Below are 26,144 nucleotides of genomic sequence, written 5' to 3'. Positions count from 1 at the left end.
GATCCATTCAATACTTTCTGAGAAATAGCGATAACAAACTTTGAATATAAAAATCCAAGATGGCTGCATGGCAGCAATTTTCTTGACTGATCGGTCCCAAAATGCAATGTGCACAACCAGGTCCCTAGGGGAACCAACATATGAAATTTGAGACAGATCCCTTCAGTACTATCTGAGAAATAGCCATAACGAACTTTAACTATCAAAATCCAAGATGGCGGCCTGGCGGCCATCTCGTTCACTGATTGGTCCAAAAATGCAATATGCAAAACAAGGGCCTAGGGGAACCTACATATTAAATTTGAGAAAGACCCTTTCAGCACTTTTTGAGAAGTAAAGATATCAAACCTTAACTATCAAAATCCAAGATGGCCGCTTGTTTTTCCTATCAGGCTCAAAATATGTATGGCACAAATAGGGACCAAGGGTAACTTCCATGTGAAGTTTGAACAAAATTCCTTCAGTAGTTCTCAAGAAATATCGATAACAAACTTCAACTGCCAAAATCAAAGATGGCTGCCTGGCTGCCATCTTGTTTTTCCGATCAGCCTCAAAATCTGTATGGCACAAATAGGGACCAAGGTTACCCTCCATGTGAAGTTTGTACAAAATCCCTTCAGTAGTTCTCAAGAAATATCGATAACGAACTTCAACTGCCAAAATCAAAGATGGCCTGACTGGCGGCCATCTTGTTTTTCCGATCAGCCTCAAAATATGTATGGCACAAATAGGGACCAAGGGTAACTTCCATGTGAAGTTTGAACAAAATTCCTTCAGTAGTTCTCAAGAAATATCGATAACAAGCATTGTTTACGGACCGACGACAGACGACGGACCATGGACGCAGGGCGATTTGAATAATAATAGTACCGGACTATCTATCTTATGATTAAAGTAGCATTCGGGCTGCCCCCAATGCTTATCCAAGCGAGATTCAAATGTTTTTATTGATGACGACGTAACCACGGCTTCGGGAAGAGAGTTCCAGTGATTGATGATCCGCTCCTTGAATGAATACTTTCTCAAATTTAGACGACTTCGTCGTTTTAACAATGTCAAAGAGTGGCGCCTAGTTCTTTTGTTGTTATTTTGAATTAAAAATCCCTCTACGACGACTCGATCATATCCTCCATGTATCAATTTATATACTTGGATCATGTCTCCTCTAAGCCTTCTGTGTTTTAGTGTAGGTAACTTCAGGATCCTCAGCCTATTTCATAGGTTAAATCTTTCATTCCCGGTATTTGTTTTGTTGCTCTTCTTTGTACATTTTCTATCTCGTTTATTTGTGTTTGTAAGTACGGGTTCCATATGCAGGCTCCATATTCCAAATGTGGTCTGACAAGTGCTTTATATAATAGACAGAATGTTTGATTATCTAAATAATTATAGGTTCTTCGGATAGTTCCCATTATTCTGTTTGCTTTATTGACGGCATCATGAATATGTTCACTGAAGCTTAGGCTGTTGTCTGTTGGTATCCCAAGATCCTTTTCTTTCTTCCTTCCAAAGTGTCTTTATATAAATGTAGGGCCGTTTTATTTGGGTTCTTCCCTAGATATAGCACCTTACATTTATCAGGATGAAATTTTAAAAGCCATCGATCAGACCATTTTTGGAGTTGATTAAGATCATCCTGTAGATTTGTGTTTTCTTTATATTTAAAAAGTTTAGTATCATCTGCAAACAAGTAAGTTGCTGATTTAATAGTTTCTGGAAGGTCATTAATATAGATTACAAACAGAATCGGTCCTGAAACACTTCCCTGGGGGATACCACTTGTCACCTCCATCCATTTTGACATTTCTCCAATTACCGATACTTGCTGTTTCCGGTTAGTTAAAAAAACTTTCTACCCATTTGATGATTTCAGGTGATAATCCGTATGATTTTGATTTGCCGATGAGCCGTAGGTGTGGGACTGTGTCAAAGGCTTTCATGAAGTCTTGATAAATGGTTTGGATTGATCCTCAAAGTTTGGTAACTTTTACCAAAAATAAGTGAAGCGTTTGTGAGGAATGGCTGGCTTGTGTCAGTTCATTATACTCAGAATACTTTTTATATTTGTCATAGGTGTTGACCGAGCTGTGGAAGAAGCATTTTTAAATCCACCAACTGTTTCAGTAGAGGATGCGTTAGCGTCCCCAAATAAACGGAGGATTGTGGTGTGTGGAACAATGAATGAGGTGTGCTATAGATCAATATATAGTTCCCAATGTAATTAATTATTGGGTAGTTACATGCTACATGCTAATAGTTATAGCAAATATGTAAATTATGTATTGTAATCACTAATGTGTCAATTTCAGATTGTAAAGTTGTGTGACGTTTTTGATATGTTGGATAGTCAAACATGAAATATGTATGGGGATAATTAGAGACGTTTTTGATATGTTGGAAAGTCAAACATGAAATATGGGGATAATTAGAAATATATTAGTGAATGGTAGAAGTGAAAAGATAAGATCCTGAGGTACAGTTCCAACCCCTTACCGGCAATCTGATTGAAATACAGATCCTTATAACCACTCCGTTCAATAAAGGATCTGACAATATCCCGTATGGGGGCACGTTCGGATGACCTTTTACCACGTGTAACTCCAGATTAAATACAGACAGCTTTTTCAAACTAGTTCGTCCCCAGTAAGATTCTGACGGTGCCAATTTGATTGGCCATTTCCAAAGGTCATCCTGACGTGACCCCTAATGGGATATTGTCAGATCCTCATATCAAACGTAGTGATATTAAGAATCTGTATTTTAATCAGATTGCCCTACCGGCAGGGCAATTTGGTCAGAATCCATGACATCCGTCCGTCAACAAGTCCTTTAAATCGCTACTAGTTATAGAGTTCTTCATTACTTTGGTCAGAATCCAAGGAGAACTAGTAGCGACTTAAAGAACATGTTGACGGACGCCATGCCAAAAATAAGCTATTCGGGCTAAAAATGACAAGCTATGGGAATTTTTTTTTAATTAAGATACAGAATACATAACACGAAAGACATAATTTGCTAAAGATTATAACAATTCATTGTTAATATTTCAAGTAACAAGTCATGATGAACGACAAGGTGAAGATTTTTTGAGAGAGCTAAAGAAGTGTGGAGAGAAATCTAACAAAGATACTGTGTGGAGAATTCTTCAAAAAAACGATAGACGTTTTGGAGAAAGAGGTTCTCGCGGTTTCCCAGAAAACTAGGATTGAATTTCTATTTGAAAATTAACCAGTTTTCAAAAATCCTATTCATGTGAATATCTGGTCCTTAACCTGATCTTCACTTTCTTTTCCTTTTTTTGTAAAGATGTCCCAAACAAATTACCACAAGCCATCCACCTCTGGGTATCTCATGTGGGAGCCAGGCGGTTGCCAGGTACTGACCATTGTTTGTGGATTTTTCTCTGGGTATTTAATTGAATAATAAAACTAAATATTCAAAATTTGATAATTGTAAGTAAAACATTTATGAAATGAACATTGATGATTTTACTAATATCAAAATTTGTGTCCGATGTACGTTATCTCCTCTTTTTTGAACTCGCACTTTCCTGGACTAAGTTTTAGATTGTATGACCTTGCCTTTTCCATGACTAGGTTCAGCCTATGGTCATGTTCTTTCTGGTCTGTACCCCAGACTAAAATGTCATCCATGATGGCTTCAGCTCCATCGATATCTTCAATCATTTGTGACATTATCTTTTGGAACACCTCAGACGCCGACTTAATTCCAAAAGGCATTCGTGTTTCGTCATATCATGATCATGTGACTTTCCATGCGGTGTCGACTTTTGTTGAAGTAACAGACGAATCTTCTTTTGACTGTAGAAGTTCAGGGAAAACGATATAAATTTGGAGTGTGATTTTACGTCTGCTTCGTTTCCATGTTTCGTCTTCCATCTTGTTTGTTTATTACATTCGGAACATGTAGTCGGACCGGATGAGTTCCGAGTGGATTTGGCGCAAATAATGCACGTGCTGTTTGCCGCACGTTAGCTATAAAGTCGCGTGCTTTACAGTAGTTTAGTTAGTCAGATTCAAGTCCTCGTTAGACTGCCTGACTCTTTCTTGTTCTATACCTAGCTATAGGGTATACGTAGCCACTAGTACTAGGTAACGCTATGAAGTTTATAATGTAGTTTCATATAGTAGGGTATACATGTAGATGTAGCATCCGTCGTCTATATACTTTCGTATACATAGGAGTAAGCCATGTAGCCACTAGATTAACGTATATTTTGGGTATCGGGCGGTATATTTCAGTACCTATAAATAGTATTAATTACATTGATAAATAGCTGTTTTATCCTAACACAGGGTGTACATATTATGTAGGCAGGGTGTACGAGAGTTGGCGCGAGTCGAGTTGTTTCACTATTGTATGTATTATTTCGTCGTTAATTTCTACACTTGTTATCCACAATAAATTATATTGAACGTATATTTCTGAGTCTGTGTTCATTCGCCAATTGCAAGCTTCAGTTTATGGTTCCAGAATCTAAGACCCTAATGGACCCGAGATCTCAGAACCTGGGTTAGGTTTCTAGGACAGAAACCGCTCCCTTTTACATTGGTGCTGTGACCAGGATCTTGGCAACCCATTTTGGGCTTTATTTTTCGTAAATTTTAATCATAGTTGAGTGAATTTAGTCTGAATCATAGTTGAGTGAATTTAGTCTGAAGCAATGGCGAGTGGATATAGTTCAGATATGACTTCAAAGGGTAGAACGTCGTCGTATACATATACTTGGCCTGTAGGAATGAGTATTACAACTAGTATTACCACCCCACTCTCTGTAAGCGCCTCTGATGTGTATAGGTCTTCTAGGGATGTGTGTACAACTACGCAAGCTTTGGGTAGTAGGTTCGAGTCGGGGAGTCCGAGTAAATTCTACAGTCGGGAAGATATATCTGGCCCTATTAACGACACTGGGGCTAGACCGAAAACTTTCTCGTATGGAGACCATACTAAAGTAAAGGGTAGCTCTAGGCCTCCTCCTCCGCGTCCCCCTCCTCCAACACATTTCTAGTTATGGGGAGGGACATCAGTACGGGGCTGTTAGCTATTTGGAGTCGGGTGATGATAGTGTGTTTGTACCCGATACCCCTCAGTCACAGTATGGTTAAATCCAAACATAAGGGCCAGCTCTCATGAATATACAGGTCCCAGTGAGATAGGGGAGACAACTCTTATTACTCCATCATCATTGGGTACCCCCTTTAGAACACCCGTAACATTCAACAAGCCTCATGTAGGCTGGGAAAGTAATACTCCTCAGGATAGAAGTCATGGGGAACCCCCTAGGGCTTACAGTGGCAAGGTGATAAATAGGAAACAGAAAGACCCCCAGAACTATGATGGGACAAGTGATTTCAAAGATTTTATCATACACTTTGAACAGGTGGCCCTGTGGAATCAATGGGGAAATTATGAAAAAGCTCAACAGTTAGCAATGAGCTTGCGTGGTCCAGCTCAAAAAGTGTTAGGGACATTGACCTTGGTTCAAATAAATGACTTTGGGAAAATAAGGGACGTTCTGGCTTCTCAATTTGACCCCCCAGGGAGGGAGACTGCCTATAGATGCCAACTTAAGCATAGGTCCCGGAGTAATAATGAAAGCCTAGTAAGCTATGGTAGAGAGTTACGGCGGCTGGCTGGTTTAGCTTTTCCTGGTGTGTCCTCTGAATCCTCAGAAGTGCATGTTATAGATCAATTTATTCATGGGCTAAGCAGTATGGATATGAAGCGCCATGTCCAGTTTCATCACCCAGCTTCTTTGGAGGCTGCAATTACACTAGCCATCGAATTTGAGGCTTTCAATAGAGAGTTAAGTACACCTGATAGGAAACCTAAAGCTTTTGTTGATGAGATAGAACAAGGTCAAGTTCAGACTATACAGAGCAATAGTTCCACAGGTGACAAACAAAGTCAGGATTTGGTTACTCTTTTGACTGAAGGTTTTGAGAAACTAGGAAAGCAACTCACTCGTGCTGTGCGTGTGCGTGGTAGAGGTCAGGGCAGTAGCAAAGGTCAAGGTCAGGCATTTGAGAAAAGGTGTTATCGCTGTGATCAGACTGGTCATTTTATAGCGGATTGTCCACAGTCAGTTGATCAAAAAAACTAGTTTCGGTCAAGCTTGAGCCCGAAAGTTTGACCGGTGTCTCAGCTCTAAGTGGAGAGTTACCATCTGGTGTAAGATCAGAAGGGCTTACTAAGGTTAGCTTAAATGCTGTTATTAAAGGTTGTCTATTTATAGATGCTACAGTTTGTGGTCAAGGTTCACAGGTATCTTGTGGATTCAGGTTCTGCGGTGACAATCGTTACTGAGGATGTATATAGTGCTATGCCAGAGTCCAGTAGGCCGGAGTTGAAAAGCAGTGGTATTATGCTGTACTCCGCTTCCAGTGACAAGTTAGCGGTGGCTGGTAAAGCCAACTTTAAGTTTAAAGTAGGCAGATTAATATATGAACAGGAGGCTGTAGTGGCTAGGTTGGACCAATTGACAGGAATTCTAGGCGTAGATTTCCTGAGTCACCATGGTGGTGAAATCCATTTAAGGGATAAGATCCTAGGTTGGAGGGTCAGTGTGTCAATTTAGTCACAGAAGGGTATAAAGGATGTGCCCGTATAAGGATGTGTGAAACTGTCTCCTTGCCAGCTAACTCCGAGTGTCATTTTAAGGGCTATATAGAGGGAGCTATTGATAGCGTAGAAGGGATAGTAGAGCCAAACACATATGTAGCAAACCAAGGTTTAATGATGGCAAAAGTTTTGGTACAGACCTCATGTAAAGAGATTAGTCTCTCTGTCATGAACCTCGGTAGAAAGTCTATCAGGTTACAGCAAAATACTATTGTGGGCGACGTGTCCTCGGTAAATGGGGTTCATGAAATAGAAGAAGTTGAGGGGAACCTTAGAACACTACCTGATTATTTAGAGCCAATGGTAAGCCGGTTCTCACCGGAACTGACACCGTCAGAGAAACAAATGGCCACAGATTTGGTAACTGAATATAGTGACATATTCCAAAGTCCAAAGGGAGAGATAGGTCAGACAAAATTAGTTGACACACAGTAAATACTGGTGACGAGCCTCCAATTAGAATACCTGCTAGACGCATTTCTCCATCTCAAAAATGTGTTGTAGAGAAAGAGTTAGACAAAATGTTGGGGGATGGTATTATACAGCCTAGTAATAGCCCATGGGCAGCCCCTGTAGTCTTGGTATCTAAGAAAGATGGATCAGTACGTTTTTGCATAGATTACCTAAGTTGAATGCAGTTACCAAAAAGGATGCATTTCCTTTGCCTAGGATAGACGATGCATTAGACACCTTAGCTGGGGCTAGATGGTTTAGTACCCTTGATTTAGCTAGTGGATACTGGCAATGCCGTATGAGTAAGGCAGACAGGGAGAAAACAGCCTTCAGCAATCATAAGGGGTTGTACGAGTTTAATGTGATGCCCTTCGGGCTCTGTAACGCCCCTGCTACCTTCTCAAGGCTTATGCAATTAGTACTGGGTGGTCTTAACTGGACCAAATGTCTGTGTTATCTACACGATGTAATTGTATTTGGTCACACCTTTGAAGTTGCCCTTAAAAACCTTAGGGATGTGTTTCAGTGTATTAGGGAAGCTAATCTCAAGCTTAAAGCGAAAAAATGCGACCTATTTCAAACGTCTGTCTCTTATCTAGGCCATTTAGTTTCACCAGCAGGAATCAGTTGTGACCCTGGCAAAGTCAAGGTCGTTAGGGACTGGCCTTCACCTTCAAATGTTAGTGAGGTTAGAAGTTTTTTTGGGTCTTGCTGGCTATTATCGGAGATTTATACCAAATTTTTCGGCTATAGCTTCACCTCTTACTATGCTTACCAGAAAAAACAAGAAGTTTAAGTGGGATATAGGGTGTGAAAACTCGTTTGAAATTCTAAAAAATTTATTAACAAGTGCCCCTGTACTCAGCTTTCCTACGGAGACAGGCAAGTTCATCTTAGACACAGATGCGAGTCTAACAGGTGTCGGTGCTGTTCTCTCCCAAATACAGAATGGGGAGGAGAAAGTCATTGCATTTGGTAGTAGAACCCTAAATAGGGCTCAGTCCAATTATTGTACAACACATAGGGAACTCCTTGCAGTTGTCACATTTGTGAAATATTTCAAACACTTCCTTTGGGGTAGGTCCATTCCTTCTTAGAACAGATCATGCTTCTCTGACTTGGCTCAAAAAACTTTAAGGATCCCGAGGGAGTCCTTGCCAGATGGTTAGCAGTTCTAGATATGTATGACATGGAAATTCAGCACAGACCAGGCAACAAGCATGGAAATGCTGATAGTCTGTATCGATATCCAGAATGTCCGACAACAAGGGTTAATTGTCCAAGTTGTAGGCCTCCATCTCAGCCAGTTATCTCCCTTGATACATTTACATCCCCAGCAGACAGTCTCCTGAAAGACTCCAGCAAGTCTGTTGGAGTATGCCCCGTCACACAGCAAACTGTAGGTGGCTCCCCTGATATACCTGTTGATGAAACAGAGAGGGTGTTAACAAACTGGTTAGATACTTAGGGTCCCGAACAGATAAAAGCTTGGCAGGAGGAGGATGAAAATTTAGGGAAATTTTTACCTTTAAAAACCAAATACCTCACAAAACCCCCAAAGTCAGTAGTGTCTACATTTCCCGCAGAATTAAGGAAACTATATCACATATGGGAGTTACTTATCGTAGATGACCATGGCATTCTGTGTAGGAAAGGGGTAGATAACTTGTCAGGGCAGGACACTAAGCAGGTGGTAGCTCCTGAATGTGTTAGAGAGAAGATTTTACATTACTTACACAATTCTAGAACATCTGGTCATCTTGGTCGAGATAGGACTATTGACATGATACAGAAAAGGTTTTATTGGCCTGGTTTGGTTGAAGATGTTAAAAACTGGTGTAATACGTGTGATTCCTGTGCCCGTAGGAAGTCAGGTCCATCAAGGGGTCGAGCTCCCCTGACTCCATCCAATCCAGTAGGGGCTCCGTTAGAACGTATAGCAATAGATATCCTAGGTGGTCTGCAAACAACTGAAAACGGGAATAGTTACATTATAGTAGTAGGAGATTATTTCTCTAAGTGGGTGGAAGCTTATCCTGTTCCAAATCACACAGCACAAACAGTAGCAGATAAACTAGTCACAGAGTTTATATGTAGGTTTGGTACACCTATCAGTATACACACGGATCAAGGTCGTGAGTTTGAATCTGACCTGTTCAAGGCTATATGTGAAAAACTAGAGATAGATAAAACTAGGACAACCCCTTATAGGCCTCAATCCGATGGACTTGTCGAGAGACTTAATCGTACCCTCATACAAATGTTGTCGGCCTTTGTTAATGAAAACAGGGATGATTGGGATGATCATTTGCCTTATGTAATGATGGCGTATAGGGCCACTCGACATAGCAGTACTGAATGTAGTCCTAATTTGGTCATGTTGGGTTGTGAAGTTTCTTGTCCGTTAGATATCATGGTAGGCTTGCCTCCCGAAACTGAGCAAAGATGTCCCATAGAGTATGTTTCCTGGGTACAGTCAGCCTCCAGATCTGCATTTAAGTTTGTACATCAGAAGTTAGGTGCTGCTGCAAGTAGACAAAAAATGTACTATGACCATGGCTCAAAACAAAGGGATTTTGATGAAGGAGCATATGTTTGGAGATGGTATCCCCCAGCTGTTAGTGATAAGTTAGGGCAAGGTTGGCAGGTCCATACAAAGTCCTTGAGAGACTGACAGATGTCACTTATAGGATACAGAAAACACCTGTGTCGAAACCTATTGTTGTCCATATAGACCATTTAAAGCTATATTTGGGTAGGAGTATACCTGACGCTTGGGTGGATTTAGATACGGATGCTGTGAATGAGAGTGATAGTGAAGAGTTAGAATGGCACCATAGTGAAATCCAGTTCCAGAGCAGTCCAAGGGAGATAACTCCCCGAAAAAACTAGAGCTGGCAGGAATGTCAAACCCCTGATAAATATTCACCATAGATCTGAAAAAAAAATAAATATAAAAAAAAAATAAAAAAATCAGTATTGTTTTTAAAGACATGGTTCAGTCTGTTTAGTACTAGAGGCACAAAGTTTTTAAGGAAAAAAGATATACTAAATTAATTAAGCAGTATATGTCCTGCTGTTTGTAACAAAAAAAAAACACGTCATCACTTCATCATATGCGTTTGAGGTACAATATTGTCATTGTGGGCCCCCTCAAAAACACATTGAACTGAGACATTCTTTGTTATATTTTATAGATCATATGGATATTCTAGACATCAGTACCCGAAGGAGGTTTGAAACCTACAGCTCCGCGGGCGAAAAATCGCTCGAGCTTTCGCTTGGAATTTGAGCGGGATCGCGGCGAGGGTTGGAGCGGGATCGCGCGGCGGGACGGGACGGGAGGATGATCCATCGCTCACAGAGCGGATCCGCCCGCTGTCCTCCCCGCTCTACGAGCGGGTTCGCCCGCTCGTAGAGCGAGTTCGGCTGCTCGTTCCTAGAGCGGATTCGCCCGCTCATGGACCGAGACCGCTCGCCCTCAGAGCGGATTCGCCCGCCGATCATATCTGTCTCGGAGCGGGAACAGTTACTAGTACGACATTTAAGCAGTTTCGAAAAGTCATGGCATGGTAAGTCTTATACAATGTATATCATTTTCTTTTTTCATATTCATAATCTATTTTAACAAAATGGAAAAGAATCGACAACAAGACTATATGTGCACATAAATGAATTGTTTACAGGAAGATGTTAGAATTACGCTGAATGTTCACGGTAAGTACAAATTCCTTTTGTAGTATCTTGTAGTTGAATAAGGTCATTGTGACATTTATTTGGAACAGACATATACAAGTACAGAGTGAAATATCGGGAAATCATATTATCTATTATACAAAATAACGATTCCGGAAGAATGAAAGAGCCTTTACTCTTACATCCATACCATGTACGTTTCAATTACGTAAGTGTAATTTTAACAACGTGAAGTTAACGCGGAGACTTTCATGTACTTTGTATAGTTGCATTGCCAACCGTATACCGGGATCAAGGATTATGTTGTTTTGATTACACATGTCCCTGTTGATAATGACATTTTTTAAAAACAAGCTATAATTTTCAAATATATAGCAGAACAAAATACTCGGAAAACATATATAAATAGTCTTAAATCTGACATGGATTCCAAACGTACGTTGGTGAAATTACTCAATGATCAATAATCATGTGTACTACTTGGTACGCTTTATATTTTCTAATAAAACTAAATAGATCTATGCACAACTATCTGCATCTAGATTTTAACCCTTTAACAATTTTGTCCCAAAATTTAGCAGATGAATACATGTGTCATAATGACATTCACACGCTGATGGTCTTGCTTTTTATATCTTTATAATGACACAAACACGAATTAAGCAGTGATTCTATGATCAGAATTAATAAACTGACCTCGTTGACATCATTTGGTTACTTCTGTCTGGCTTACGAGGTCTAAATCATAAAACGAAATTTTCTAGTTTCATTTGTATTTTAAATCTTTTGATAGTCTATCTCTACCGGAAGTCACGGGGTATATAGGATTGAACCAGAAATATATATATTTCGAACGCAGTTATATTGAAATCATTGGGAAAGGAAGACATTGTGACCGACATTATTATCCAGATATACATTTATGTACATGACGTATACACAATATCGCATAGTTAACTGATATTGCGTCATTAGTTTTAACTGATGATATTTTCAGCGATATACATGTAATTTCAAAGTTTCTCAGAAGCTCTTACCCTCTTTTGTCGTATAATTACCAACAGTTCTCCTATAGACGCAAGTATCACATTGTTCCAAACCTCTTACGATCGTGTTTCAGTGTTAGAATAAATAAACCATTTTGAGAATGTCGATATATGTTTATGGTCAGAAGAATAGAAGTTTTGACATTAATTTGACAGCTGACAGAAACTGAGTTCAATAGGCCTTTGAACATATCATGTGTAGAAGTTTCTGAACATACATGAAATTTAAACATTCAAACGATTTTATTACAGCTTTATTACAAACCAGATTGGATGGATTATTAGGCAAATTTGTTTGAATTGTCTACGGTGTAGATATAGGTAAGTCATCACCAATATGTTGATGATATTATAATGATAGGAAAGGACTTTTTCAGTAAATCACGAAAACATGCTTTGAAATTTAAAATATACGTATCATCTAAAGCCCACGGCGGCGTATTAGGGCCACTATGTCATTTTATTTATCTTATACATATAAGGTGTTATCTTGTACGTACATGTACAAGCCATAGATACTGAGTTGTACGTTCATGATACATGTACTTTCTTGTACGTATAATATATATATTAAGTTGTACGTACAAGATAAATAAAATGATATAATGGCCCTAATACAGATAGTATATATTTATACTATGCAAAAAGTATGCACAGAGCGGGCAATAAATTGATACTTTGATAATAAGGAAACAGACTATTCATGAATACGGGTTACTTTAATAATAAGCGATAAAAATCCGTATTAAAGCAGAATCAGTTTGGATAAACATTAGACGAAGTAGAAAATCGTTTCCAACTATTGATTTCGCAGTTTTGAAAAAATACAATCCTTACCTAAGCACCTAAGCGGAGTGTTCCAATCTCTGGTGTTTCTATCCCCTAACCGAGAACACACCAAATGTCTCTTTAAAAGTGGCGTAGTTTCAACTCCTGTTAGAGCATACGAGGGAGTGGGACGACTTTTTGGTCCCGTTGTCAGTATAAATGACCGGGTGGGTCGTGTTGCGGTGTCTTCGGCGGCATGCTTGCTCTTATAAAAAGGGCAATCAGTTCCGATATACAACATAGAGGACACAACACTAACAAACCGCAGATAGTAACACTCACCACGCACAAACATAACACGCAAACACACAGCATACATAGGAGTACCGACCTTACATTGACCATAGCTGTTAATAGGACGTTAATAAATCAAACAAACAAACAAACAAAATCCAAGCGCACGGCAGCCATATGCATTATACAGTGTCTAAATCTCGAATTTCGCACAGTTTTCAGAGTCAAAAAGTTAGTATTTTGAATATTTTTTTCGTCAGATGTTTTGAGATTCACTTTATGATATGCAAAATAGTCAATTGATAGTTACATTTCATCATATTTTAAGCAACACTTTTAAGTATTTTAGGATTCTCGATACCATATGTAATGTGTTCTGGTTGGCATTTTCAACGATAAATAACTATTCAAACATAACTTACATATGTATTCAGGCTCTTTAGAACAACATGCAAATATAAATGTTGAACAAGGAACTTGAGATATATGTTGTAACTATTAATATGTGGTCTTGCACTAGCCTGCATACATATGTACGTATACGATTTTAAGTGCTTGGTTCATGTGAGGTCTCGAAATTGAATACGAAACTTACTATTCTAGTTTTATTCTAGCTTTGCTTTTTGCGTACAATAACCAAATAACTGGCCGCGTGCACGTGGTAGTCCTACCGCTCCAATGTTGCACTTTAAATTGTTCATCATTCACATCATATTCTCAGGTGTCCGGTGTAATTATGTAACATAGCCTTCACACCTGTACTACGCCCCAGGACAAGGCATGGGACAACCATTGACACGGGTGTGTATTTCACGGTTGGTTGATCAGACCTACCTGTGACATCGCTGTATGGACTCCCTTGTATACCTGTAGGTTGGTATCCCAGTGGAATTGATATTAATCAATCGACTCAATCCAATTGTTTTATTCTCAAGAAATAATATAATGTTTCTTATGTCTCGGATATAAGTGACCTTACCTTACCAGGCAGATAACACAGCGAGTGTTCACAAAGTTCTTATCATGTAACTCATGGGTAAATAATCAATGGTCCTATCCTTTCGCAGAGATTATGAGATAGGTATACTAATGTATGTCTCTGTCGTGGGTAATATACCGAATGTTAAAATGTGATTAACCTTGTTAATAACAGAACTACGGCTATATCTTCTATGGAATTCAGTTTCCATCACCAACTTCATTTGATTGAAAACATAGCTTTTTTTAACGTAGGACCCGTGTGTGCACAGTGTTTACTGTCGTTACTACAAAACTAAACATCGTGGTTACTACATAGACTTTACAGGATGATAGTCATCTCAGAAATATGACAAAAATTGATGATTCGGGCAGTTTTGACTTTGACAGATAGAAATCAGTTTATTGCGATCAGAAACTTTCCAGATACTTTGTTTTCCATAAAAACCAGAGGATTACTGCGACATCACTCTTACCTGTATGGTTTATTTTGAATGGACCCCATATGGTCAGCGAAAGTTTCCAATTATATTCCCAAACGAATTTTAATTATAAATAAGGACATTTTTAATTATCGATTTTATACCAGTCAAGTGTTGTAACTGCGGATTGTAGTGGTCTAACTACGTTAAACCACATATGTATATGCATCTAAATCTACATCACCCATGTAAAAAGTGAATTTTTCTTAGTTAGTGATAAGATAGTATTAATCATGAAATTCCTTCGTACGCTTAAAGTGATGAACTTTGCGTGGTATTTTTTAGTAAAATCAAATCGTCTGTGCACAAAGAGATAATTTTGATCGACTTCTGATTAACCCTTTATATTAATTTTGGATTAAAAAGAATAATTTTGATGGGCATCAATAAAAGCAAGGACATAAAACATAAACATATTTAATCATTCATTTAAAATGTTTAACTATGTATGTATGGAACATAGTTTTCTAAACGGCAAGGTGCGCGAAAATAGTTGTAATAAAATACGTATACATTTGCTACATGGAACCTGGATCGTTGCAAAGCATTAGGGCGGGGGGTTAAAAAAATGAGAAATCACGTCCATATACGTTAAAAATCGGCATTAGTTAAATTACACTTTATTACACTTTCAACCGATATTTTCAGGAACCTGTAAGCACTGGCATTAAGAAATCATAAAATTTATTATCGGGCATGTGGCTGCTCATGATTGTTCAACATTGGATTCCGGAAATTTAGCACCGATCGCTAAAATGTTAAAGGTCACATTTGTCTGATAACAAATGCAAACAGACAGAATCAAAAATAAATCCAACTTCTACCCATTTAAAAATAAATAAATTCAGAAACATTTAGTTGATTGATTAGATTCTGAATTTGTCATAAATAATTTACCATTCTAGAAACCTTGATAATTTATTGTTGATGTAACGAATCAACATTCTGACGAATTCTTTTAACTGTAAAACCGCGTGAGTTATATGATAGCAATCTATACATTATATATTAATGTATGATCCATACATGTAGTATATTGTTCAAACTTTATTTTGCCTGCTGAAAGGTAAGACCCCTAGAAAACTGCAGTTGCCATGGTCATTGGACTTCATACTGTTCCATCAAACACGGGTTATAAATCTAATTACCAAACATTGGTCATCGGACAAGGGGGCCCAGGGCTTACTTATGGGCACCCTTCAATATGTTCAGTCAAGTGTATCTACTGATTCAAACACACCTGTATACATGTGTACCGTTTATCAAGCCCCAGGAGTTAGTCCATTTATAGCATTGCTGTACTTAGGTGGCAGCCTCATTTTCTACATACTGATACATTGTACTCATCACACAAATACGTACAGTTTATCAAACAATGCTAGTCAATAGGATATGTGTTTTAACTGGTAGTGCATTTTAATTTATTTTTTAAATGAAGCTTTATATATTAAAATTATACAATAATCTAAATTGTGTTATAGTTAAACTAAAACATTTATTTCAGAGATTATTGGACCAAATATCATATTCGAAAATCAAAGATATCTGGTGCAATTAGCATTAATTTTAACTGTTTTACAGTATATGGCTTTTTACATATATCAGAAACCTGATTATCAATGAATTACTATGTAATATAATTATACAGATATACAATTGAATTGAATAAGTACCTACATCTACATTAATTTTGATTATAATATATATTTATTATTGGTAACTATTCAAGGTTGTGACAGCATGAATGATTTACGCATTGTACATGTACCGTAAGCTCCACTTACCAATGCCTGTTCATGACAATAATTGATTCATTGTTTTCAGCAGTCAATTACTATATGTTTTGCCAGCTAATTTTTACAAGTTTTACCGTCGTAATCAAAACATTATATTAGGTATACCCATAAGGGATTTATTGTAATGGTTTTTACGCTCTAACACAGCATGTACAAGTAACGTCTAATAAGAAATGGTACACTTATGTGTTTCAAACTCATGAACCTATATGATTTTTAACGGTACCATTTCAAGTAATATTTGTTTGTTTAAACAAACTTCCATAGAAACATTTACTTAAAATCACATATTATATAAAGATACTGCCCGATTCTCATCATAAAGCCGTGCAAACACAGAAATAACGATTCTGCCCACTGGCCATCTATCGATGGTCACCTTGAGGCTACCTGTATAGCTGGATAACTGTGGCTTACCTGTATGTTTGACAAGTTATAATTATTGTAGAGATTTTGACGCAATGGTTACTTCAAATAATTTGCGGGGTTTGGGATCATAAACTTATTGTGTCACCGGTAATTAAAAAATCAAAACAATTCCGAATGAATTGGTACTTGTAGGTAGACTAAGCCACCAATTAGTGGAGACGTCAATAGTTTGAAGTGGATTTAATTCTGCATGATTCTTTTTAAAGACGTTCAGCTTTTTTAATACAGAATATGTATATTAAGCTATTTTGGTACGTACAATACATTTAGAACTAAAAATAGCAAGAAAAATATTATAAAAGTGTATATATTTTAATGATTGACGATCTACAAGGGTATCGCTAGACAACTGATTGAATAGGCACCAAATCTTTTTGTTTAAAAGCTATCCCTATTAAAACCGTTATGTATGTACTTATTCATTGTATTAGAAAATGCTATTATCGCTTAGCTTAAATAAAAGAAAAAGTGTCTCAAAAGCACATTAGGAATGGTTATTGCTGCATTCAGCCATGTTTTTTTAACTTGTGAAAATGTCTTGATGTAAAAATATATATTTTTGAATAAGGTATATCGCGGAAAATTTTTCCCATTACTATTGGCATGTGGTTTTTTACAAATTCAAGATGCAAAATAACAGAAATTATAAAACACCCTTACAAATAGTAATCATTTAAATTAACAAAATGAGTTTGTAATAAAATCAATCTTTATTAAATTGTTGCATCCATAAACTGATTTATTCATGTATACTAAAATATTGTATGACATTTTAAATTGACACCTTACAACAATAATCGGTAGAAGGACATAACATTAAAAAAACCATTCTTAAAATTAAAATTATGTATTATTTCAAATGGGAAAACAATTTTACATCCCTTTTAATAGTAACCATACTTACCTGTAGTAATATGTATATCCTGGATAAAGTCTCCTGTATGGGAACACCATTACCACGTTGCACTCCGTGTCAACCTGTAGTCTAAAACTATTTGATGTGAATAAATGTGTACATCCAGTTTAAATACTTTTTCTGAAGTATGTCTAATCTTGTGCATCCGTGTCTATGTAGTCTAAATTTATCGTGTATATCCGTGTATACCGAGGAGTCGTTCATCCAACTAAGTAACTCCTGTGTATGCATACAGTGGTAATGTCTTGTAGTCAATGTGTATCCTATTCGCAGATAGATTTAACCCCGAATATACTATGTCAAAATGTCTGTCGATGGTGTAATATATTACCGAAATGTAAAATGTCATTTAATCTTAATTAAGAAATTAGCAACTCGGCTTATTTTATGAAATTAAGTTTCCACACCAACTTCAATTTGATTGAAAACATTTTTTTAAACGTAGACCGTGTGTGTGCAACAGTGGTCACTGCGAGTTATTTTATGTAACTGTATAAAACTAAAGGTGAACTCATTCTTGAAAATTTATTTTCTTCGTGTTGACATAGTAAAACTGGATAATGTAAACAATTGTATTATACAACAAAGTAACCTGTTATATGATACATGTATATTTCAAGGCATTGTTTTGATTAAGGTCGTAGTATCACTTTGAGTAGGGGACACTTTCCAGGTACTTTGTCTTTAAATTTACCTTCAGAAATCTGAAAGGATCACTTCGCGTTGTCACATTACCTGATATGGATGGAGATGGGTTTTATTTGTCTTTTAATCAGCGAAAGCTACAGGATGTTTCCCACGACTTCATTACCATATAGATATTTATATTTGTTAAGAAGTGTTAATGGTCAAGTGTTGTGACACCTGCGGATTCAGTGGTCTATACAGTAGGTTTAAAATTACACATGTAATAAGCAGTAATAGCTGGCAATTACCTTGTGCATAATATTTTCATATGACAATTATAATTATACCTTAAGGCGGAAACATTTAAACATGCACGGCTCGGTAATTTTTTACTAGAAAATTATTGTGATATCTTTTCAAATAAAAAGTTACTTTATTTTCAAATTTCGAGAATATTCATTTTCTATGTAACATTGAAAAGGAAAGAAAACTTACGGAATCCACATCAAATGTCATATTAAATCATCCTTATTGAACATGTTTCTGTATCTTCAAGGTAAACCAATGACATAACGAAAAGTCAAACAAAATATGTATATTAATGCATTTCGTTTTCTGTGCTTACACGCAGATCTCCGAAATCGAAAAGAAAACAAACTGGTCAGTTTCAGGGACGTGACACGTGTAAAAAAATGAAACAAACTGATGCGAGTCAATTATATAATACACAATTGTTTTACATTCATTTATATTGTTAAGTAAATGTTTCTCTTCTTTTTTACTTCAATTATCTCAAAAGTAATTTATGGATATCAAGTTTCTCACAGTACATTTATGGAAAACATATCTTCAATCCATATAATTATTTATTGTTGTGAACAGATTTCCAATAAAAATATGAGCAACTATCAGTGAAATGTTATCTTGATCTTGTGAAACGTAATTACATTTGCATTGTTCTATTTGAACGACATGCCGCTTGTAAAAAGCATTTTGCAGTTCTTTCAGGTATAAACGAATACATTACATTGTAACCAGAAATTGATATATATTTTGTCAATTTAATAGCCAGAAAATGTGACATGATGACATGTCGGATTTTCTGAACCAGTGCAACAGCGGTTGTATTGGTAACATCATCCTTTAATTTATAGCTAGTAATTAATATGTTATGTACGAAGTAGGATATTTTACTGTAAACCAATAGACATTAATGTAGTTAATTTGTTTACGAATATGACATTATACGGGCAATACATTTGATGGTCCATCTATAATTTACCTGAAAATATTTGATTTTTGACAGTGGAATTTTATGTGCTAAATCATAAAAGCGTGACAGTAATTCACTAAACTGTTAACCCTTCTTTGAAATCTACAATAGCCCCCTGTATTTAGCCATACAAATTGACAAAGTCATCACTTTATTTTTTTAGTTTACAAGGTATATGTATAGAGATTAACGCAGCACGACATTGGACTATATTCGGGAAGTATTCTGATTTCAATACTTGATATCTGCTATTAATTTAAGACATTGAATTTTCAGCCTCATATCATTTTTAAATGTCTGCATCCCCGTGTATTACATTTTCTCAGTAAAAACATTAATGAATTAACTTGAGCGAAATATCACATCAGAAGTCGTCGGATGTCCTGTATTAAATACAAATGATTGCTGAATTTAGTTTCATCAAAACAAAATTCTGTTAAAAAAATTCCACTCCTGATAAATTATAAATAGTTTTGATATGATAGTTTCTTGAAAAATTGTTAGGATTCTGTTAGAAATTGAACCGCCAAATTACAATTTAAAATTAAATTTCAATGAATTCGTAATTGATGCACTTTGTCAGATTCGTCAAATTTTACAGTCAATATCGTAGATAATAAAATCATGCTATATTAATAACACTCTGTTTTGATGGCAACTATATTACGTACATTGTACAAGTGTATAAATTATCGCTGAGATGGCAATTCATCTACGAAAGGTATCATAATATGTATTATTATTCTATTTGTAGTTGTTTTCAATGAACTATATCATCTGTGATTGAGAATTAAAACAACACGGATCGGAACACATTCAACGATACATGTCCCCATTAAAATCGAGTAAGTTGTTCAGCATTTCAGATTCTTTATTTCAGCAAATTTAAGATTACTTCGTGATTAGTGCTAACATCTGCCATTAAGGTTAATGATTGTACACTTATGACATTCTGAATTTAATGTATACATTTCTGTATATGTGGCAATCGATACACGTGTGTGTAACTAAATAGTAATTCCTACTTTGAGGCAATGATGACATTGTATTCTGACAACTTTAAAAGTTCAGGTATCTAATATAGTGTCTCGAACTTTCACTTTATCAATGGGAAAACTCGACGCGTGATCTAAAGACCCCGACAGTCATTAAATGTATGAATTTATAATAATAAACACACGTTGTATATCAAATGCATAAATCATTAGTATCATTTTGTAGCCTACAATTGCAAAAAACGTTCCAATTATTTAAGAATATATGGTCATAATCGACTACAAAAAATTTATTACATTTTGAACTCCATAGCTGCTACTATTTAAGTCACAATCAATGAGTCCTCATGACGTCATCGTTTGGTCAGGGTTCAAAGCTTGGGGCTTCAGGTGTGTTCTAACCGTCGTGTCTTTAATCGCATTAGTAAAGTAAATCTGTCCGTATAATGGAAATCGTACTTTGTCCATTCTAAATTTTATCCAATGGTGCGTATTACCGCACAAGTTTTATACATCAAACCGCAATTCCGATGTGATCATCCAAAACGTAGAGAGAGAAATACATTCAAACAGTAAAAAATAAACCAAAATCAGTCAAATGATATAACAATTATGAATCTTACTTTCAGCTGGTCAGCTGTCATTATTAGTCGAAAAATTGTGCAAAAGTAAGAAATCTAAAAAAGTATAATCCCATTATATATATGAATAAATCCTTATCTTCAGCCAGCCTCCTTATCCAGGTAAAATTTAATGTACAGGTTTAGGTCGATAGAATTAAACAGTTAGTTTAATCTCAAGATTGCCATTTTTAACTTGAAAAGCATATAAAAACAAAAAAGTTGCAAAAAAGATGTTCAAATTTAAACCCCATAACCAAAAAAAAAAAAAAAAAAGCCCGTCCAATAACAAATCGGCAAAATCCAATTCTTGTATAATTAAATAATTTTGTATTAGCTGTTGACCTGTTTTAAAAAGGACTAACATAGGGTAAAAAAATACATTTGTAAGCTGGTTACATAAAAACCTTATCTTGAATACATTTTAATCTATGATACAATTCCGTTAACATAAATTGGTTACAAGCAAACTTAAATAAATATTTAATAAGAAAATCATTATATTGCATATCGTTAGAGGTATCATAGTAACGTAGGCTGTTTGGTTAAAATTGGCCGAAAATTGGATGTTACCAGAATATTACCAAAATTTGTTGTGTACAGTTTGATCTTCAACTTTTGTCTTCAAATTTATCTACACTTCCGGGCCATTTAGTATTTTTATATCTTCTATCAAAGTACCAAAAGTTTCACAATTCATTAGGACCAGCTACATTATAAAATTGGTCTATTATGTAAAATAAAATGCCGGTCAAAAGGGCAATGGACAGGCCGTTCAATTGATTGAACGCTGAAAATAATTGTTTCGATTGGAATAACGTCGACCCTCCGACGTATCTCAGGGATCCGTATCTTTTCACGAGTTAACGTAAATGTTTCAAAGTATCCTATTTTAATAATGAAAATATATACAAAGAATGTAAATTAATAACATTTAAAAATGATTATTTAACAATTTTAAAATGTTATCGTTTACTCAATAATAATCATGTGACCAAGGGTACACAACAATTTTAATTACCTAATTATACATGATACATGTAATGATTTTAAATCCTCATGATTAATTCTTATTATCTAGACTTAGAATTTCGAAAGACGTATGGAACAAGTGTGTAAGTCTGAGCTAACCTTAAGTTATATTGCCAACAAATATTAATAAAACAGTAACGTGATTTTTGGGTTCATAGGGGTTTTGTCTGTTTCTTGCATAATGCATTTGAATGACATACATCAGACATATTCAGTATATAATGAATGTTAGTTTTCACATTGTAAAGTTGACCAAACTATTTTAAGAAAGGTAGCAGATTATTAAATCTCTGGGTGTTTATAGGCTTTGTGAACTGAGAAGGGGACATTGATGTGCTCACTATATCCAATAACCACTGGGAGCTAGAGTTTTCAGTACAATTTGACTAAAAACTTTCCCCAAATAATGTTTCATCATTCCACAACTCAGGAAATTTGTATTTAACCAGATAAAACCCTTTAAGAAAGTCGGCTTCAAATTCTTTTAACATGATCCCACAATATTTGGTGGCTGATTGGCGGCATGCAATTTCAATATCAGAAATATTTGAGTTTCTTTCCAATGTTAAGGGGTTAACTATCATTGGATGGCTATGCATGTTCTTAATATGCCAGTATTACTATATGTACCATAATTACAGTTAGAATTCCAAGACTTCCTTTAGTGCAATGTGATGCAGTCCATTTGCCTCAATTTAATCATGTTTCAGCATACTAGATCAGATTTCTCAAGTCAAAAAAATGCATGTGTAAAAGCGACCTTTTTATATTGAATTATAAAAAAACGTATGAACAATTTTGGTCAGATGAAGTAAGAATTGCAATGCAAAAATTGAATTGCCATATTATCAAACTTTTCTACCAGTTATCTATGAATACGGTCATGTTAATTTAATATACCAGTTAAACGCTTTATGATATATGTTTGACAAGTGCAATCGAATCTTTAAATCAAATGTTTGTTTAAATTTATCCCATGATAGATAGGCATGGTCATGAAGAGAAAACAAGAATAAAGAAACATTGGTGATAAGATTTGTTATTAATATTGGTAAAATACACTCATTTAGTTTGTACAATAATATTCCACCTAATTGTAAGAAGTGGACAGTTATTGCATTCATTTTCCATTGTAAGGTTTTGATTTAGGTATTTTTTTCTGTTTTATTGGTCAATTAACACATTCAACTATTGTGTCCTTATGAGTAAGCTTATATTAGTGTGTGAAATCCAATTTGAATGAGCTATTTTATAAAAAAAAAGGCCTAACTATTGGGTGTCATCTTTTATCCTATTTTAAATCATGTGTGATATTAACGTGGGCAATTTTTAGTCGCTATTATTGGAAAAATTAACTTCCAAGAACTGAAAGCAATTCATATGTCAGGGTTATTCTATGCTTTATAATTTAAGTTATATGGAAATTTCATATTGGACATGATGCAAAGTCCTTAAAGACAATTTGCAAGTTTATTGTGCTTGATTTTATAGTTGAGGTGGTGCCGCATTTCTGCCAGAACATATTAATACATTGTCCAGGCAACTTTTTTAATCAGACTGTAGAGTTAAGATTGATTAGACCCTTTTTTAGGGTGAGAATGAAGATTATAATAGATTTTACATACTGTAAGTCTCAAGAATAAAATAATTATAACTTGAATTTGTTATGTTCTGAAAACATGTTGATTATGTGTAGAGCTGGATTTATAGAATATAGCTACGTATGTTGATACTAGGTGATGATTTAATGTACTTTTTTTGTTATGTCAGATAATTCTAGGATGAGACAAATTCCAGACAATTGCAACCACTTGTAGCTCCGAATGACCCTTGAAGTTAGGCTCAGTGGTGTAATATAATTTTACAAAATATCAGCAACCTATGAAACTTAGATAAAATACTTAATTAATATTATACTTTTAAATCCTGCCCCTCTTAATAAATTATATCAATGAGTATGGTACATTTTAACACAATCTGATATCTTAGCTAGTAGCCATTCTAAATTCGTGACTCCATTATCAGTACTAGATAAACGAACCGATTGCCTAATGGTCTCCACCAACATATTTTTATTGACTAGACTCTGGTAAGTTAACTAAAAGTACACAACTTCGATTGAGACAGTTCACGGTGCACGATCGAGACCCTAATTTGAGAAAATTGACTAACATTTTATAAAACACTAGGAATGATGACCAGCATTACATACCATTTATCTGCATGCACGAGATAAGTTGTAATCCATAGTGAATTTAACTGTTTTTAGGCAAAGGTTTGGTATTAGTTACATTGGTTCAATACCAACCAGTACCTCTAAAGTCCATGGGGTGTACATATATAGGGAATCAGATTTGATTATATATTACCCATTTGTATGGTGCAATTCCTCTTAATGAGTATTGACGGTCATTCCTTTGACAAAATTGTTCAGCGGAACTTGTACCATAAATAGTTTTCACAATAACATAAACTACGAGTAAACAATGACCTTAGTTCCTTTACACACCAAGAGGACAGTGTCAGGAGATCCAGGGTCTATATTTCGTAAAATTTTATAATAACCTTAACAGACCACTCATTCCACTAAAGTCGGTATAAAGGAGGAGAAAGTACCACTTTACTAAAGAATATTTTTGATTCATGTTTGCCGATCTTGAACCAGGGAATCAAGAACTTCTGAAGTATATATAAGCTTCAATCCGCATGGCCGAACGCTACAGAATGTTAAAAGAAAGTGAGGTGTAAACCTGCCCAACTTGACAATCTTTAAAGTTAATTTCAATGAAAATTTTATGAAAACAAAAAAATCTATTCTAGTTACAGAACATATATGGTATTAGATAATGCCTTTGCAAATCTAGTGCAATAATATATGTTTACTTGTACAATCTAACGCACTAAGAGTATATTGTTATGGCACATTGCTGTGTAGATTGCCGGTGGACAAATTGCTCGAAAACGATTATCATGTTTTCCACGTTAAACATAATCGAATTTCCAAATTTGTCAAATCAATGTATCAAGATTACTTTATCTAAGATATGTAATACATTACATGGTAAGCAGGTTATTTCTCATTGACATGATTGGATTTGCAAAATTTATATGTGCCACATACAATTGTAAAATAAATTTCTAGCGATATATCCATGTCTGTATTAATCTGCTAAAGATGGGCAATACAACATTCACTGTGTTCCATGGATACACTAATGGTATGTGGTGACACGTAACTGTAAACAATATTTGGTTTAGCACATTTTTGGTTTTCTAATAAACCTTTGATTATAATGCTGAAAATTGACAAAGACACAGCTACAATATGTTATCATATAATTTCGAGTAATGAAAGATGGGTCCAAGTTTCAATCGTTGCACCCAACGACTCATGAAGAACACATGACATGAATAGGTGATGTTTAATTTTTAACCCATCATGTGTTACAAAAGGTGCCTGAATAGCGTTCACCCGGTCGGGGATATTTAAGAGTTATTTTAATACAATTGTATAATTCAAACACGATGATACATCTTTTCTAATTCAGTTTTACTGAGATTCTGGAATTTTAACTGTCCTACAACTCAGGTTGATTTTAATGAGACCTATAACCCAGTTTGTGCCTTGTCATGTAGACTTACATCATTTGTAAAATGAAATTGTTCGAGAATAGGGGGGGGGGGGGAGGAACTAGTCGATGATTTTGGATCCATTACTTCCCAATATTACAATAACCTACACGCTATTGATATTTAAATATTATTAAATTTATAGATCACAAGTATATGTAGTGTTTACAAACGTGGTTTAATCCAAAAATAAATATTATAATTAAAAAAAATATAAATAAAAATTTAAAAAATAAAAAAAATATAAATAGAAGAAATCAGATAAAAAATAATAAATTAAATTATAAATTTATTATTTAAATATTTATAATAGTGAATAAAAAAAGAAAAAAAAAAGAAATAACAAAAGACTAAATAAATTGAAAAAAACAAAAATAAAAAAAAAAAATAAGAAAATAAAAAAAAAGTGAAAAAAAAAAAAAAATAAATAAAAAAAAAAAAAGAAAAAAAAAATAAAATAAGAAAAA

General features: G+C 35.3%; 2 long non-coding RNA genes across 3 annotated transcripts; one reads left to right on the top strand and one right to left on the bottom strand.

Annotated features, from left to right (window-relative positions):
• Positions 1–8,206: 8,206 nt before the first annotated feature.
• On the bottom strand, positions 8,207–10,239 carry LOC138313718 (uncharacterized). Of its 2 annotated transcripts, XR_011207250.1 has the most exons (4): positions 9,863–10,239; positions 9,346–9,620; positions 8,832–9,065; positions 8,207–8,516 (listed from the first exon to the last, which is right to left on the bottom strand). It is a non-coding gene; the product is annotated as an uncharacterized lncRNA (long non-coding RNA). The 2 variants fall into 2 exon arrangements; XR_011207249.1 differs by having other exon boundaries at positions 8,212–8,516; positions 9,346–10,239.
• Positions 10,240–10,437: 198 nt separating this feature from the next.
• Positions 10,438–13,723, top strand: LOC138313717 (uncharacterized). The gene is made up of 3 exons (XR_011207248.1): positions 10,438–10,667; positions 12,090–12,158; positions 13,621–13,723. It is a non-coding gene; the product is annotated as an uncharacterized lncRNA (long non-coding RNA).
• Positions 13,724–26,144: the final 12,421 nt, after the last annotated feature.

This window comes from Argopecten irradians, unplaced genomic scaffold (genome assembly GCF_041381155.1).
Source record: "Argopecten irradians isolate NY unplaced genomic scaffold, Ai_NY scaffold_0865, whole genome shotgun sequence".
Classification (NCBI taxonomy): domain Eukaryota; kingdom Metazoa; phylum Mollusca; class Bivalvia; order Pectinida; family Pectinidae; genus Argopecten; species Argopecten irradians.
The sequence above is the reverse complement of the archived record's forward strand: the minus strand, read 5'-3'. Positions and strand labels throughout refer to the sequence as shown.